At 38.0% G+C, this 11476-nt stretch overlaps 1 protein-coding gene across 7 annotated transcripts in view; it reads right to left on the bottom strand.

Annotated features, from left to right (window-relative positions):
* The window catches only part of TENM3 (teneurin transmembrane protein 3), a 384209-nt gene that overhangs the window by 27090 nt on the left and 345643 nt on the right, over positions 1-11476 (bottom strand). The window lies entirely within an intron of this gene.

The following is an 11476-nucleotide window of genomic DNA, read 5'->3' as shown; positions in this document are numbered from 1 at the left end:
GATCATTCTGTCATTTTGGAGATTGTATCCCAGTACTGCTTTTCCTACTCTTTTATTGACTATGAAGGCTACTCCATTTCTTCTGAGGGATTCTTGCCCGCAGTAGTATACCTGATGGTCATCTGAATTAAATTCACCCATTCTTGTCCATTTTTGTTCACTGATTCCTAAGATGTTGATGATGAACATCGCCATCTGAGAATTAGTCCTTCTCTAGTCATTGCACAACCAGATCCAGTTAAGGGATCCAGCAGAGACAGTTTTGTAACTCAGCTAGAAAAACTTGCCTGCTTCATTTTCTATTTGTTCATTTTACTATTTTACTATAGTACAACAGCAAAATTTTAAAGTGAAAGAATGCCTAGAGCACAGGTCTAGAGGACTGCAGTCTTAAGAGTATTACAACTGGAATCTACGGAAAACTTACTCAGACGTAATCAGCACATGACTAGAAGACGGCAATCTTTCAGGAATACAGCCACAACCCGAGCTGAACTTGGAAGTAAATTCAGATGTTTTCAATGTAATCTACTAATTAAATAGCTAATTGAAGTATGTGGTTTGAGGAAATTAAGGCTGAGAATGGGTACATTAGAGGAAATAACTTGTCCAGGATACATAATGCCCCAGAAATTGGAAATACATGTCAAGCAATAGAAGAAGGGGCATCCATATCATATAACCTCGCTTCCACCTACACATTTTTACAAAAACATGTAAGGAGATTGTGCTGTTACCTTGCCCTTTACTACTTAATGAATTTCCTGTGGTAAGAAAAAAGGCAGAAGCAGTGGTGGAAAATGCAGGAGGATTACAAGTGGCTTATGACCTCATCTGAACATTTCATAAAACAGTGTGAAGGAGACACAAAGAATACACATTAAAAACCTTGCCTTTTCTCAGCCATGTCTATCTTCATATAATTCCTGTAGGAACAACTGTGGCCTTGAACTCTTTTTCAATATGTATCTGCCTGTTCCTGATACTTCCAGTTGCCCAGTTCTATGACTTACATGCTTTTCTCGCTGGGTGTTGAATTCAGCCTGAAATCCTGTTTTTAAACATCTTTAGGTCAGTTGGATCCTAGAATCTCCCAAAGATGTTCTGAGTTAGACTAGCTGCAACTAGAAATCCTTATGAAGCCGATTCTAACAATTATTATTTTTTTTTTTTGCAAAATATATTTTCAGGCTACATACATTTCCTCCGTCATGTCAATTACAGAAGGAAGATATTACTGCTTAGGAAGTTAGATAATGAAGTATAGCTCAAATACATTTTATACATTGCCCTTGAACTACAGTAGTGTTTGAAACAGCAGATCTGATCAGTGAGGCATGTATGTTTTCATAGAGTTACAGGCTATGAATGTGAAAGCAGGATTAATAATGCTAATAATGCATTCAGGATGCAATCTTACGCATTTAGACAGAAAAAAAAATGTACAAACTCTGATTGCACCCTTAGTTAATGGTTGACTCTTTAGTGCAATCTTCTGGCTGCATGACCAGATAACGTATTAAAGCTTTCTAAGCTTGTTCTGCACTGTATAGAAGGGAGTTCTGCAGTGATTTTGACATCCAGACATTTCCATTTTTAGGAAGAGAAAGGAGAAACAAAAGGGGGAAACTGTAGCTCACTTTTGTGTAGTACAGCTTGTGCATTTACTCTAACTAGACATATCTTGACAATCTATCATTATGAGGACATTAAAGGATTTCATCATGTTTGTTAGAACCATTCAATGAAAAATACCAATTATCATGTTTAATGAAGAAAAGGAAAATATGTTGCTTTAATTATTGTTGATTTAAAGGAAACAATTTGAACTTCCCATCTCTGAACTATGTGAGCTACCTATTTGTCTTTATTCATGGGCTTTGTTGTTATTGTTAGTCGCGAAGTCGTGTCCGACCCATCGCAACCCCATGGACAACATTCCTTCAGGCCTTCCTGTCCTCCATCATCACCTGGAGTCCACTTAGGCTCACACCGACTGCTTCAGTGACTCCATCTAGCCACCTCATTCTCTGCCATCCCCTTCTTCTTTTGCCATCTATTGTTCCCAGCATCAGACTCTTCTCCAGGGAGTCCTTCCTTCTTATTAGGTGGCCAAAGTATTTGAGTTTCATCTTCAGGATCTGGCCTTCTAAAGAGCAGTCAGGGTTGATCTCCTCTAGGACTGACTGGTTTGATCACCTTGCAGTCCAAGGGACTCGCAGGAGTCTCCTCCAGCACCACAATTCAAAGGCATCAGTTCTTCAGCGCTCAGCCTTCCTTATGTTCCAACTTTCACAGCCATATGTGGCAACTGGAAAAAGCACAGCCTTGACTATACGCACTTTTGTTGGCAGGGTGGTGTCTCTGCTTTTTAGTATGCTATCTAGATTTGCCATAGCTTTCCTCCCAAGGAGTAAACATCTTTTAATTTCTTAGCTGCAGTCCTCATCTGCAGTGATCTTGGAGCCCAGGAAAATAAAATCTGTCAGTATTCATGGGCTACCTTGTAACAAATTTATCTGGCATAGGTATGTTCCAGGGTCAACATGATTAATAAATCAGGTGGACTTTTTTACATAAAACTTCCACCTCACATAGATCTTGCTACATTCCTGATATGGATTTGCTAACACTCGAAAGCCATAACTCAACAAAACAGTCTGATTTCATTTCATTTTTACCTTTGGTGAAATAAAATGCTGCATCCCAACACTTAGGGATTAAAGCACTTTATTCAAAATATGCCTAGCACAATACATTTTGTGTTCAGTAAACAGTAATTAAAGGCCCGTTTTAAAGCTGAGCTGATTTTGTTACTTTTGGAAATAGATGATACCCTCTCCTTTTTTCCAAATAACATGGGCTGCTATAATGTATAGGAAGAGCAATGAACAGCTGAAATCCTCTAAATTGGTACTAAATATTAGTGTTAAGTATATAAAAGCGATTTTATACCATGGTAGTTCAAATGAGGTAAGACCTTCTGGTCCTTAACTTTTCTTTTTGTTTAGAACTGCTACATAGTTGTGAGCAAAGTGGCAGATAAGAGGCACAGCACTTTAGAGAGACTGTGGGGCTCACATCATAGATGGGCGATGGTAGAAATTTAAAGAAATGTAAGGTCTATTGGTATGTATGAACTGTATTTGCAAGCTGAAACTTCCTTCAGCAGTTCTTACTGTGAAGGAAGCAAGCCATTACGTCCAAAAAGAAGATAGTATTTTTCTTTGCGCTGATGGAATAACTACAACAAAATTGACAAAGAAAATTAGGATCATGAATTCTTACTTGCTGCTTTAGTGTAACTTTTTTTCTTTCTTGCAACCCATTTCAGTATAAACATAGTTGTTCCAGGATGTATAAAAGGTAAAGGTTTCCCCTTGACATTAAGTCCAGTCATGCCTGACTCTAGGGGGCAGTGCTCATCTCTGTTTCCTAGCCGAGGGAGCCAGCATTTGTCTGCAGACAGTCTCCATGGTCATGTGGCCGGCATGACTAAACACTGAAGTCCACAGAACACTGTTACCTGCCCACCGAAGTGGTACCTTTTTATCTACTTGCATTTTCATGCTTTCGAACTGCAAGGTTGGCAGGGAACTGGGACAGAGCAACGGGAACTCAGTTGTGCAGATTCGAATCAGAGACCTTTCGATCAACCAGCCCAGCAGCAAACGGTTTAAACCACTGCACCACCTGCAGTCCCTTTCCAGGATGTATAGAAAATGGCTAAAAGAATGCCATTCAAAGGAGGAGATGAATTTACACATTCCTAATAAAAAAAATCTCACTTCTCATCAACTCTTTTGTCTCCTGGGTGCTTTACTACATTTTACATACACCATTATGTTTAGACTGAAATTCATTACCTCTCATTTCCCCAAAGTACTTCCATACTTGTTTATTTTGATGCTACCTCATGCTTTCTTTATTTTGATGTTTCAGGAAACTTTTAAAGATATCGTACACAAAATATAGATGCATAAGTCTTGCAAATTGAGGAAAAGGCAAAATCTATCAAATAAAGATTTATAGCATGATAATGGCTACAAAGATTAAAATGATTTATAAGTACCCAGGGAGAAATACAAGATTTTATGTTCAAAGTTTTCAGGCAGATGCCTACAACAGTTTTAATATGTGTGTTTTTTTAAAACTTTTTTGCTTTTGTTCTCCAAGTAGGCACAGTTTCAAACTCTATAAATGTGATAGCATTCATTATGAAAGTAATTTTCCTTTACTCTAATTTTAATACTGTTTTATCACAATCACAATTCTAAATGTAAAGTCATCATATTTTGACTTCATCAAATGTTACATTTTAGTTTATTCTATTCATGTATTAAGTGCTCCAGAGATACAACATTAACATTATTTATTTCAGATGAATCTGAAGATAAGAATATTGCAGCAAAGCAGCCTATAAAGGAAAAGAAATCGCATACAACAAGCAGCAAGGCCAAACATCACTTCACCCTGGGATGTTCAGGTTTGTTTTTATGAATACAGGTGCCAAAACACAATCAAGAGACCAAATTTTCCTTGAAAAATCCATGTAAGGCATGCCAGTGTTTTCAGTGATACTACTTTTGTGACTAATGTGATGTGGGCCAAAAATAGGGAAAAATAGGAAACCTGCTGGAGAAACGGGAAGGGAAGGAGTGAAAATAGGAAGCCTCACATGCCATCAGAGGCATGTGAAGTTATTTAGCAGAAGAGAGGACAGTGTCTCCCTTTGCATGACCTAATGTCAACTCCTGACCTGTCAGCGAAGCAGTTCAGTAGCTCCCCACAGCCACCAGTATGAATTATAATTTCTTACAAGATTTAACCTTCTTCAACATGAAAAAGTATTTGCAAATAAAATAGAAAGAATGCTATGCTTCCGAGTATGGTGACAGTGCTTCAAAGATAATGCACCAATTCGTTTAATGTTTGTCGCAGCATTGTTGACTGAAGATTACCGGAAAGAAAAAGAGAAAAAACAATTATAGTAACAGAACAGAAACACTGAGGAAGAATAGGAAGTAAAGTTTGGAGAAGAAGGGGGGTGGGGGGGAGCAGAAGCAGCTAACAGAGGCACACATGACTAAAGCAACCAGATATTGCATCTCGGGTGTGCAGGCCACAGAACCCATCTGAAGCCGCTCAAGAAATGAAATCCTGAACAGAAGATCAATTTTTTAAAAAGCCCTTTTCTAAACTGCTAATGGGAAGGATACTGTGCTGGCCCTCACACTCAGGCCTGCATCTCACATACTTGCATTAACAATGCTAAGCAAAAAGAATTTGAAAATTTCCAATGGTCCAAATTATACATACAGCAGAAAAAGAGGACAATATGTTACTCTGGACTATAACCACTGCAGCTTGCTACCTGTATGTTCAGTCCTTGTCTATTAAAAACCTCCATGCACAGAAAAAAAAGTAATCCTAGGGAGAACTTTAGGCTGAACTCTTCCCAATGCCATTTGGGCTTTCTATATGCAAAATGCTTTTTTTCCTGAGATAGGAGCATTCAAAAATACCGAGGATAAGCGTTACTGCTTGTAAACACTAAGCCATACACTCTGCTGTTAACAAGGTCGAAGCTAATTCTGTAGCAAAAAAGCTGTTTCTCCATTTCTTGCCCACTGGTCATTATGAACTACGCAGTTTCAAAGAATATAATCAAATAAACTTGTCTGATTGTGTAGGACATAAAACAGAATGGAAATAAAAGGCTTATATGAAGGTGTAGCTGCATAAATACTTTTGTAAAAGGCAACCTTTCCCCTCTCCTCAGTATTGGATTTATTTATGTGGTCAATGCATGATTACAATTCAGATCACTCTCCTTTAAGAGAGAAAAAGCATGCTGAATCAGACATGCAAAAGAGGTACTTGACATTTTTGCTTTCCAGACATGCATACTGAAGAAACACATTTGCTGTCATGCAGCAAGTACTTTTTATTTGTTGTTAAATAAATTATCCTATACTGACCATCTAGCTAGTAAATAGTCTAATGAGAAGGTCCTGGGTCACTCCCTCTAACCAAGAAAGAGTTCCTGGAGAGACAGCATCTGGACAGTGAGATGCTTCTGCTGTAGCAGTAATTTAAGCTGCCCCCCTGCTCCTTTGCCTGTTGTAGTAAGCCAGGCCAATTTTTCCCCACAGCAGGTGCAAGAAGCAGACAGATGAGATGAGTGGTGCCTTAGAGGATCAAGCAATGCTTTTCCTCATTCTTTGTCCCAGAGCTGTTAAAGCGAAACTGTTTTCTTCACATCAGGACTGGTAACTGTACTTGGTGTCAATCTACTGAAGATTAATAATCAAATGCAAATCTCTCATAGTCTACTCCTATGACTAATAAAGAATGCTAAGTACAAATACTGCTACACCAGGGGTCCTTCTGCGTTCTCTCCAGCATTCCTGAACTGTGATGTTCAAATAAAGTGTTCAAAATATGCCCTGAATGGAAAAAAAATCCACAATATCTGAGACTGGAGGCAAAAGTGTATTTCAAAGCCCGGAGGCCCTTTCAGTTGAATTCCCTCTGGCACATTCCTCTGATATATTGAAAGGGATGATTCTGTTGATCATACCCTTGGCAGTGTTAGTACTCTGGCATTATGACACCCTAGAGATTTCTCCATGCCAAAAAATACCCAACTCCTCTGCATTTATAACTGAGGCTTTATAATTGTGCTTAGATCCTTTCAAGAGGAGCCAAGTGCTAAAAGTTTGTGGATGAAAGTTACAGAGATTTTTCTTTTTGAAAAACCAACTGTTAAGGTTTCAAGATGTCCTGCAGTTCAAGAAAGCATATTGTATTTCAGAGCACTGTGTCACAGTAGAACTCCATGAAACAGTTACAATAGCATCACTGTCTTGCTTTTGAAACTTTTATCTGGAAATTTAAGCAGTAATTTTATGTTATAGCTTATTGGTAACAAGAACTCTTTGGTTCTAATAGTCAATAGGAAATATTTTGAGGATGATTTAAATTCCTCCCATGAGATTCTCTCAAAATTAAAAATCCACATACATTACTGCTGGGCTAGGGAACCTGTGGCTCTCCATACATAGTTGAAATATGGCTTGCATTGCCTCTGACTATTGGCCATGCTTTCTCAGGTTTATGAGCTCTGGAGTAATCTTCTGGAAGGTTACAGAAGATTACAGGAAACACATGTCGTTACCTTATTTTCTAAGACCCGTTCAGATATTGCTTATCAGTCAGAAAGCAAAGAGAACAGTCAGCCTGGTAAAAGTGTCAATTGCATATACTTCTTTTCCTACACACTCACTGTGAGGAGAAAGCAAATTTGTTGTAATGTATTTTCTTATGGCACCTCCAAACTGCTGTAACTGAAAACCATAATCTTATTTAAGGGCAGACCAAGAGGGTGAAAAAAAACCATGTTTAAATAAAGGTGGTTCCTCCCTTCAGTATGTGCAAAGCTGCACTGAGATACTTCCCTGGCCAACAAAACATGAATGGGACACAAAGAATATCTGCATAATTATTTATATTATTATTTTATTAGCATATGCAGTGTGATGCATATTTAACTTGGAAGCAAGTCCCACCGAGTTAAAAAGCATCCCCTCCCCATAAATGTGGACAGGATTGTGCTTTACATTTAATCTGTAGCATCCATAATTGCTTATTTTAATTTTAAAGTGTTTAACTTTTTTCTTCAATGGATATCAAAGTAGCTAATAACTTTAAAAGTCAACAAACAAAACAATAATATAGCAGCAGTTGAAAAACAGGTAAGGCATGATCAAGGAGACATATTTAAGAAATGATAAAGATAGTTTATCAAAAGATCGATAAAAGAATTGGAGAGAAACACCATCCCATCAACAGCTGTAGAAACCAGCACTTAAATGACCCTGATGATTCCCTGAAAGAGCCAGTCCTTCACCAACCCCCCAAAAGCACACATCAAAGGGGCTAGACAAGATTTCCTCAGTAAAGCATTCCATAGACATCAGAACTGAAGAACTCTTACTTTTTATAGCAACCGATTGCACTTCAGCCAACAAGGAGATATTCGAATACACTTCAAATAGATTGGATATGTTCACTCTTTGGCACAGATTTATTTTTCAGATTAGTTTAAAATAATATTCTTGGCATGCTAGATTGGGTGGGGGGGTGGGCGAGGGAACCTGTTGCCCTAAAGTTCTTCTGGATTAGAGCTCCTATCAGTTCCAGCCAGCATGGCTCATGCCTGAAAATTAAGGGAGTTAACATCCAAAACAACTGTTTATGGTACTGTGTAAAGCATGAGGAAAAACGTAATACTGAAATTATGTCTCCATACTCTGCACTGGATGTCCCTTACCCAGTAAGGAGCTACATACTGCAACGGAAGGCCAGAGCGTTATGTAGCATAGCAGCTAAACTGTTGCAGATTTGGTGCCAATCTGCTCTTCCAAGTAAAGGATCCTTGATGATGGGCATTTTTATACAATGTCCATATTTGTCTTGAGGGTGGAGGAGTTTCCTATGTGAAGTGTAGTGCAAAGGCATTATTTGCTGTAAGGAAACAAAGCAACTCCTGTGACATGGCAGTAAACAAAGTGGAACTGGGTGGTTTTTGCAGCAAAATGAGCATTATTTTCTTCATTCCCCTTTCTCAAACTCTTTCCATGTTTCAGTCTGTGATACTGCAGAACAGAGCTGATGGAACTAAACTGATTCATGTCCTTTGTTCAAGGCCAACTAGCCACCCAGCTAGGTGGAATGAAGGGAAACTGTCTGTGGTGAGCCGTAGCTGGAAGAATACACCAAATCACAGCCAAAATAAAAAGCCTAGAGAATATTGGGTGGGGGAGAGAAGTACAGCATACTGAGAGATTGTAAGGCTAAATAAGGAGAGAGTAAAATATACTGGTGAAAATCCAATTTCACAGTATATTCTGGGAAACTAAGCTAAGTTCTCACCAAGCAAAATTCACATATAGACAGGATGTCAAAGCCTATTCCAAATCTGCTTTGCTTTATGTGACTACCTAGAGAAAGAGCAATCCAAGTGTGTGTATGTGAAACTTAGGGAACTGCAAGGGAACCAATTGCATTTAAGGATAGCTTCCTAAAATATGTTTTCAATTTGGATATAACTACCAAATTCATTGTGCACATAGTTTTGAATGGCACATATGCAAAACTTACATATTACATATTTCTCTTTTAATGCAACAAATATGCTCACACAATCCTTACACAAAAATCCTGTCACAATTTTTGCATTTATTGAAACACTTTGTCATTATGATTCAGATGACATACCATTTCTTTCATCAGTCATAAGTTCTTCAATTCAACTGATCTACTTCATTTCTCATTATAGCCATATTACTTCCCTTTTCTGCCCTCTAAAAGGGCTCCCTTTTTCTTTTTGTGTTCTTTTTAAGCATCTTCTATTGAATTTCAAATAGGAATGCTTCATTCTGTGGTATCTCCTATCCCCAATCCTCAGTAAATCTGAAAAATATTTTCTATTTTCCTTTCTTCTTTGCAGTTCCCTAACACTGGTCCACTTAATTCCATCTGGCTTCTTTTATTGATACATTCCTACACTTGATAAAAACTATCTTAATCTTCACTCCATCTGCACTTTCACCGTTTCCCTTCCCTTGTGTGTATTGTCTTTTCATAGGTTGTATGTCTAAAGACAAGGCTTGCAGTTTTTACTTTACTGTGCATGCCTAGTTTATATAATGAGCATTATAGACTGGCCTTCAGGCGGCTGGTTGAGAGGATAACTGCAAGCCAGTTGTTGGGAGTGACATACCAGAAAATGGCAGTTGCTTTCATGTCCTTACTGTAGGATTACCAGGAGGCATTTGGCTAGTCACAGATGGAAAAAGAATACTGGGCTGGGTGGTTTTAACCAGCAAGGTTCATGTAATGCTCTTAATAATTTGAATTGTTTTGCTCAGCAAAAGATATGGACAGGGCAATTGCGAAAGGAGCTGACTGCAACTTTATGTTGCTAAGAAAACAAAGATTTAAATATCCATCATTATCAGTTTAAGCAATATCATAAAAAGTTATCTTGAGATTATGGACGGAATGCAAGACAACAAAGAATCGTCTTCATACCATCTGTCCCAACAGAGCTTGCTGCAGCAATTACCAGGCAAGACCAAAGACTGGCTAGCTAGCTGGGATGGACCAACTTGGCTATGACATCACACTGGCTCTCACATTTGACAGCTTGCTATACCTTGACACAAACCACAGATTCTATATTTAACAAGCCTGAACATCTGAAATGGATCCTCAACAAGAAAGCAATTATTCAGTTCATGAAGCATACTGTTGTAAATCTTCCCTAAGATGAAAAAATGGGCAAGAACACGTGCACACATCCACACTCACACACCACTTGATACTATATAAAAGCCATTTTTAACACCACACAGAAGCCATTAAAATACATTTAGAAGTCCTCAACTATTTCCCTAACAGAATTACAAAAGCCATACAGAAAGCACAAGAAATACAGAAAGAAATGACTGTCATAAATAAAACACTGGGGTTTCTACCATCCAAAATATACACCATTGTACTGAAGATGCCAACTGTCCTCAGCAGACACATTCATTCTGGAAATGCATTTCCCATCTTTTTCTCTTCCACTAGCTCCAATTCATAAAATGAAAATATACTTAAACCTTATTTATTGAGAGATGGTAAGGAAAGCACACCACATTTAAATAATTTTAAAAGACCATCCTAAAGCTACGGAAAAAACGGCATAATTTTCAACCATATTAACATTACTGGTCATTCTATTGATTATGTAATATATATACAGCCCAAACAACATGCCATTGCCAAGTGGTCACATTTCACTCTGTCAACATCTGTCTTGGCATAGTTAATATCAATTAATGCTTTGCAGGAATGTCAGCTTTAGCAGGCTTCAAATTCCACATCCATTTTTATGGCTATAGTGCATAGTTTACACACATACACACACACACACTTAAGCTACAGTGTTTCCTGCAAAATGGATAAAATCTTTTATAACCTTAACTGGTAGAAAAGCTATGTATTTATCCCCATCGGAGAACAAATCCCACTTGCTATTAAGTTGAGATTTTACTATTCTAGCTATAGCAACGACATTTACAATCTATGAAAAATAAGAAGTACATTCAGTGCCCCTGGCTGAAAATCTCTCATCATTATGCTTCTGTGTGCTTTTGGCAGGGCCTTAAAAAAGATGCAGTGATGTACAATGGAATGTAACAGTTGTGCACTAATGCACATCCTTTGTTTGGGTTCAGGATTTTTAGTTCATCTGCACTCCAGGATACAATATCTGGTAAAACAGCTTTTGCTGCTCTGCTCTTTTTCTTTGATGGGCATATGTAAAAGTATGGGAGTGGAGAGAACTGGTTAAAATGACTATTACTATGTTGTAGTGTTGGCAAGACAGTAAACACTATAAACAAACAGAAATGAGCAAGTC

This window comes from Varanus komodoensis, unplaced genomic scaffold (assembly GCF_004798865.1).
Source record: "Varanus komodoensis strain SLA01 unplaced genomic scaffold, ASM479886v1 scaffold61, whole genome shotgun sequence".
Taxonomy (NCBI): domain Eukaryota; kingdom Metazoa; phylum Chordata; class Lepidosauria; order Squamata; family Varanidae; genus Varanus; species Varanus komodoensis.
This window is presented reverse-complemented; position numbering and strand designations above follow the sequence as displayed.